Raw genomic sequence first — 7,253 nt, forward strand, 5'->3', positions numbered from 1 at the left:
CTTCAAAAATTCATTGAAAATTATCTATAGCTCCAAATGAAATAAATTATATATGAAAAATGATCAGAAAAATCTAAGGAATCTGTTTATGGCATTATCACGCATGTTTGATCAACTTAAAGCTGCTGTATACAACAATTTGAATTAATCGCATTTGAAATGTCATATATGGAGTTTGAATTTGAATCTTAGATTCAAACCAACTCCATTTAACCTGCTGCTAGTTGCATTAGCTCAAACCACAACATATTGCCATGTCATGATCATCCATCATATTGTGCATTGCATTGATTGTGTTGTTCTTTGTTTGTCGGTGTTTGTTCCCTCTCGATAGAGGTGGTTCCGACGATGAGTTCGATGACACCGATGAAGAACTATACTATCTTCAGAAGTGCCAGTCAAGCAAAACCCCCTTGTTCATTCCGATACAATCCCACTCTCTCGCTTCTGCTCTCTTTTACTTCATTAGGACAACAACGATTCATCTGCTACTCGCTGCGGTAGTTGAACCCCTTATCCTCTACATGACTTGTCATTGCCACAGTAAATAGATGAAACCCACTAGCATGAGTAGGAGTTGTTTGAGCCCTGATGTGCCTACTCATTCATGTTTGTTGTCATGGCTGCTACTGCTTAGAGTTGAGTCAGGTCTGGTTCATTGGGGATGAACTGGAATGTTGGGAACATGTCCTACTGTGTGTGAACACGATTTGGTAAAGGTAGCGGTGAGAGGCCATGTAGGAGTACATGGTGGGTTGTCTTATTGAAGTCGTCCTCAGGACTGAGTTCTGTGTTTGTGATCCATGAACAGCTACTAGCACTCATTGGGATCCTTAATTGACCCTCTCGGCTTCTTAATCACCCTTGTCCTCTGTCCAGGAGTTGCAAGTAGTTTCTGGTGTTCGTAGTATGCTGGAGGCGGTGGGCAGCACTGACCCGAGTGGTGGGCTGTGATGCGGTAGGCACGTGGCATCGTGTACCGGGCGCCCGTTTGGTGTCTCGGGAACCCTGCACACATCGTTCGGGGCCGTATGTGGAAACCTCGGCTGGACTCCCTGTGGATGGAACCTGAATAGGCGATAAACCTGGACCAGAGACTTGAGTGTTTAGGTAGGCCGTGGCCGACACCCTCGCCAGGCTTCTGCTTGAAGGTTGCCGAGATGCATGACATGTACATGGCGGTAAGTGGCGAGAGCGTGTGTGAAGAAGTACACCCCTGCAGGGTTAACATACTCTATTCGAATAGCCGCGCCCGCGGTAAAGGACCTATGGGTTGCCTATACAGTTCATAGACAAGTGAAAGTGGATACTTTAAAATACGCAAGATAAGTGTGAGTGCTATGGATGGCGTTCTCATAGGGAGACGGGAGTGGATCCATAGTGGTGTATTGATATGGTGAATATGTGGACTCGTGTGCGCCACCTCAAAAGAGTTACTTGCAGTCATAGTTCAGGATAGCCACCGAGTCAAAGCTGGCTTTCTGCAGTTTAACCCCACCAACCCTTTGTTGATAATGATGCATGTGTAGTTAGTTCTGATGTAAGTCTTGCTGGGTACATTTGTACTCACGTTTGCCTATCTTATGTTTTGTAGAGATACTTCAGTCTCGCTTGTAGTTCCGTGTGGACTTCGACGTTTAGCTTTTTACCTCAGCTACGATCTTGTGACCTTGGCAGGATCTGGTACATAGTCAGGCTTCTCAGCCTTTTTCATTTGTAGATGTCTGTACTCAGACAAGTTAAGATTCCGCTTGTGCTTTGACATGTATGCTCTGAATGTTGGGTCATGAAACCCATGATTGTAATATCTCGCTCCTCGGAGCCTATTGAATAAATACTTGAGTTGTAGAGTCATGTTGGGATGCCATATTGTATTTGCACATGTCGAGCATATTGTGTGTATGTTATTGAAATGCTTGGTATGTGTGGGATCTGACAATCTAGTTGTTTATCCTTGGTAGCCTCTCTTACCGGGAAATGTCTCCTAGTGCTTCAACTGAGCCTTGGTAGCTTGCTACTGCTCCGGAACACTTAGGCTAGCCAGCATGTGTCCTTCTTCGTTCCTGTGTCTGTCCCTTTGGTTAAATGTCACGTGATGTCTACTAGAGTCCTGTGAGCCTGCTACAGCCCGGTTTACCGGAGTCCTGCTAGCCCAGCTGCTACAGCCAGGATTCACTCGCTGATGACTGACACGTTCGTTGCTGGGTCATGTATGCCTGTCCCTGTAAGTTGGTGCCACTTTGGGTTCACGACTAGCCATGTCAGCCCAGGCTCCTTGTCATATGGATGCTAGTGACACTATCATATACGTGTGCCAAAGGGCGCAAACGGTCCCGGGCCTGGTAAGGCGACACCCATGGGAATACCGTGCGTGAGGCCGCAAGGTGATATGAGGTGCTACATGCTAGATCGATGTGGCATTGAGTCAGGGTCCTGACAAATCTGAAAGACAACAAAGCCAAGATCTACCCCTCTACTAAAGGGGAGGTAAGGAACTGCAATATAGCTCTACACTTGATTCACCTTTTGTTTCGAGTAAACTTGCGACACCTACACCTAATATTGATTCTGATATGTCGCATGTTATTGATGATGACACTGCTATGCAAGATGCTTATGATGATACTACTTTGCTTGATAATACTGTGCCACTAGGTGAATTTCTTGATGAACAACTTGCTAGGGTTAGAGAGAATGAAATTACTAAAATTGATGATATTATTGAAACTGAAGATTATGATTCTCCCCCTAGATATGAATTGCCTGTTGTACCTGAGGGTTATATTATGGATGAAGAAATTGCTAGAGACTTTCTTGCTTGTAATAATAGAGATGATCTTAAGAAACTATTAGCTAAGATGAAAGAAAAATCTTTGAATGCTAAAATGTAATATGATCCTAAGTTTGCTACTTCACCTATCTTTGTTACTGATAAGGATTATGAATTCTCTGTCGATCCTATGTTAATTACTTTGGTTGAATCTGATCCTTTCCATGGTTATGAATCTGAAACTGTTGTGGTACATCTGACTAAATTGAAAGATATAGCCACCCTATTTGCTCATGATGAAAAAATTCGCTATTACTATATTCCTAAGTTGTTTCCTTTCTCATTAATGTGTGATGCAAAGTTATGGTTTAATTCCCTTGCTCCTGATTGTGTGTGTAGTCCACGGGATATGATTTACTACTTCTCTGCAAAATATTATCCTGCTCATAAGAAACAAGCTTCCTTACATGAGATATTTAACTTTGTGCAAATTGAAGAAGAGAGTCTCCCACAAGCTTGGGGGAGGCTTCTCCAATTACTTAATGCTTTGCCTGATCATCCTCTGAAGAAAAATGAAATACTTGATATATTTTATAATGGACTAACTGATGCTTCTAGGGACCACCTAGATAGTTGTGATGGTTGTGTTTTCAGTGAACGAACTGTTAAGCAAGCTGAATTGCTAAGAATAATATATTGAGTAATGATAATGATTGGATAGTTCCTGAACCAACTCCTAAGCCAACTCCGAAGAAAATAGGTATTTTATTTCTTAGTCCTGAAGATATGCAAGAGGAAAAGAAATCTATGAAGGAAAAAGGTAATAAGTTGAGGATGTCAAGAATTTACCACCTATTGAAGAAATACATGGTATTGATAACCTGACACAGGTAGTAGAGGTAAACTCTCTCTATAGATTTGATGAAGGTGATATTCCTCATGATAAGTCTGCTAGTCAATGCTTGGATGAGTTTGATAATTTTATTGTTAAACAAGAAAATTTCAATGCTTATGTTAGTAGACAACTGAAATGCAATGCTCACATGCTTGACTACTTGGGTGATTATATGAGTAGAACTGTTAATGATCTTAAGCTTATTAGTAAACATGCTTCCATGGTTAGAACTCAAGTAGAGCAAGTACTTAAGGCACAAGATGATTTGCTCAATGAGTTGAATAGTGAGAAAATTGATAATGCTGTTAGGGTTATGACTAGAGGTGGTAAAATGACCCAGGAACCATTGTATCCTTAGGGCCATCCTAAGAGAGTTGAGCAGGATTCTCAGAGATTAATACTGAAGCACCTAGTAATAGTAATAAAAGAAGAAGAAAACTGATAGGACTTTGGATGCTTCCAGTGAACCTGTTATAGACACACCTGAGAATCCCAATGACATTTCTATTTATGATGCTGAGACGCAATCTGATGATGAACATGAACCTATTGATAATGTTAATGATAATATTCATGATGATGCTCAACCTAGCAATGATAATGATGTAGAGATTGAACCTGCTGTTGATCTTGATAACGCACAATCAAAGATTCAACGTTATGATAAGAGATACTTCGTTGCTAGGAAGCATGGTAAAGAAAGAGAACCTTGGGTTCAGAAACCCATGACCTTTCATCCTAAGCCATCCAAGAAAAAGGATGATGAGGATTTTGAGCGCTTTTGTGAAAAGATTAGACCTATCTTTTTGCGTATGCGTCTGACTGATATGTTGAAAATGTCTCCTTATGCTAAGTATATGAAAGATATTGTTACAAACAAAAGAAAGATACCAGAAGCTAAAATTTTCACCATGCTTACTAATTATACTTTTAAGGGTGGAATACCAAAGAAACTTGGAGATACAGGAATACCAACTATACCATGCTCCATTAAAAGAAACTATGTTAAAATTGCCTTATGTGTTTTGGGAGCCGGCGTTAGTGTTATGCCTTTCTCTTTATATCGTAGACTTGATTTGAATAAGTTGACACCTACTGAAATATCTTTGCAAATGGCTGATAAATCAACTGCTATACCCATCGGTATTTGTGAGGATGTGCCTGTTGTGGTTGCAAACATTGCTATCTTAACAGACTTTGTTATTCTTGATATTCCCGAGGATGACAATATGTCGATCAGACTCGGTAGACCCTTTTTGAATACTGCAGGGGCTATTATTGATTGGAACATAGGCAATGTCACTTCTCATTGTAATGAGCATATGGTACACTTTCTGAAGAAACAACCTCAAGTTCATAGTATCAATTCTATTGGAAAATTTTCAACTATTACTATTGGAGGTTTTGAACTCCCTCTCCCTACTGTCAAAAAGAAATATGATATTCTTATTGTTGGGGACATGCATATCCCCATTGTGGTAACCTAGTGTTATTTGAAAATTCTCCGGTTTCATGTTATTTGAAAGAAGTTTGTTAATAGGACTTGATCAACCTTGTTAACGGATTGCTTTTGATGAGCATCAGATGGCGAATTTAGAAAGCACAACTTTCTGTGCCCACCTTTTACTTTTTGTTATTTAGATTAAATAAAGCAAAATAGTATTATCTGTCTTTTTCTGAATTATTTGTGCAATAAAAAATATCCCAAAAATAAAAGTTCTCCAAATGCCCTGAAAATTTAGTATGATTTTTTATTGAATATTTTAGAATTTATGGCACTGAGAATGCACCAGGGGTTGCACCAGTGGACCACAAAGGTGGAGGGCGTGCCCTACCCCCTGGGCACGCCCCCTGCCTTGTGGGTCCCACATGGGTCGCCCTCACTTATTCCAGCACCCATCCACTTCGTCTTCCTCTAGAAAAAGTATCCCGTAGCTCAAACTCGTGTTCTAGCTCATCTTGCTGCCATTTTCGATCTCCTTGTGCAAAGATCCATTGCAAGACTGTTTTTTTGACTATATACTACAAGGCAACAGCCTCATAGCTCTTTCTTCAAATAAACCAAAGGAAACAAAAGTCTTGTACAAGTCCATTACAAAAGAAGAAAAGGAAGAAAACTTAGTTACAACCCAGAATGTCATGAATAAAGTTATGTATCCAAGCTCTGAATGTAGGCCTTTCATTCCTAAAAACCTTGTCATTCCTTAGAATCCAGATGTTTCAAGCAGCAGTAAAAACCACTTCAGTGAAGAAATTATGCCCAAAATCCTGCCTAGCCTTTGCTGCCATGTGATAAGTGGTCGTCCCAGGCTAAGGATCCCAGTTAATCTGCAAGTAATTCCAGACTCTTACACTAAAATTGCATGAGAAAAACAAATGAGCAACATCCTCATGGATGAGAAATGGGCATAGCACAAAAGAATGATCCTCCACGTGTCAATGCCTCCTCTGAAGCATATCTCTGGTATTCAAATGATCCCTTAACATCAGCCACCCAAACATTTTAACTTTCAGAGTGCATGAAGATTTCCAAATCCAGTGGAAAATAGGATCAACAACAATGTTTTGGTGCACATGCACATAAAATGATTTGGGTCTAAAGCACCCCTTATTGAAAGACCCTATCCATGTGTCATGATCCTCAGAGCAAGCATATGCATTCATCATTTGTTGCAGACATTCCAGCTCATTAAAAGCTTGGGTGGACAAAGGTAGATGCAAAGCTGAGAGGAGCTCCTGGGAGAGAACCTCAGACCTTGAAAGTTGTGCATCAATAACAAAAGAAAAACGTCTGGGAAACTTTGTACTGACGGAGGAACCCTTAAGCTCAACAACCCGACTATTAGTCCAGAACAAAATAGACCTACCATCACCCAACTTTGGAGAGGGAAACTGACAATAATTGTGTGCTAATTTGAACACATCACGCGACCAAAAGGACCCACATAAACTCGTAGTATGAGGGACAGAGCTATCATAATATGAGTCCCAAATCAGATGAACCCACGGAATGTCATGGTGATTATAGAACTTGTGCAAGAATATCGTAAGCAAAGCCTCATTCTACACTCTTAAGTTGAGCACACCAAGACCTCCCTTATTTTTAGGCAAGCATACCAAATCCCAAGTAGCTAGGGATTGTCTTGGGGTATCAGAATTTCCTCTCCAAAGGCATTGTCTTTGAATCCTTTCAAGTTGCTTCAAAATTCCAGGAGGAATGACAAGTGTGCACAAAAAATATATGGGCATGGAGGTTAAAATAGACTGAAGCAACTGCAACCTGCTCCCCTGGTTAAGAAAACAAGAAGTGGCAGATAATCTCCTTTCAATTCTATGCACAAGTGGCATCAGATCCTAAATTGAGGGCCTTGTAGTTCACATGGGATGACCCAAGTAAGTGAAAGGCATAACCCCCAGCATCCCAGAATTGAAGCTAGTATATTAGCTTCATCATTTGACATATTCATAGGCACCATTAAGGATTTTGCAAAATTCACAGACAACCCAGTTGAAGTAGAAAAACGTCAAGCATGTCTTTAAGAGCAATGAGCTGGTGATCAGAAGCAGGCAACACAATAAGTGTATCAT

This window comes from Triticum dicoccoides, chromosome 3B (assembly GCF_002162155.2).
Source record: "Triticum dicoccoides isolate Atlit2015 ecotype Zavitan chromosome 3B, WEW_v2.0, whole genome shotgun sequence".
In the NCBI taxonomy this organism is placed as follows: Eukaryota; Viridiplantae; Streptophyta; class Magnoliopsida; order Poales; family Poaceae; genus Triticum; species Triticum dicoccoides.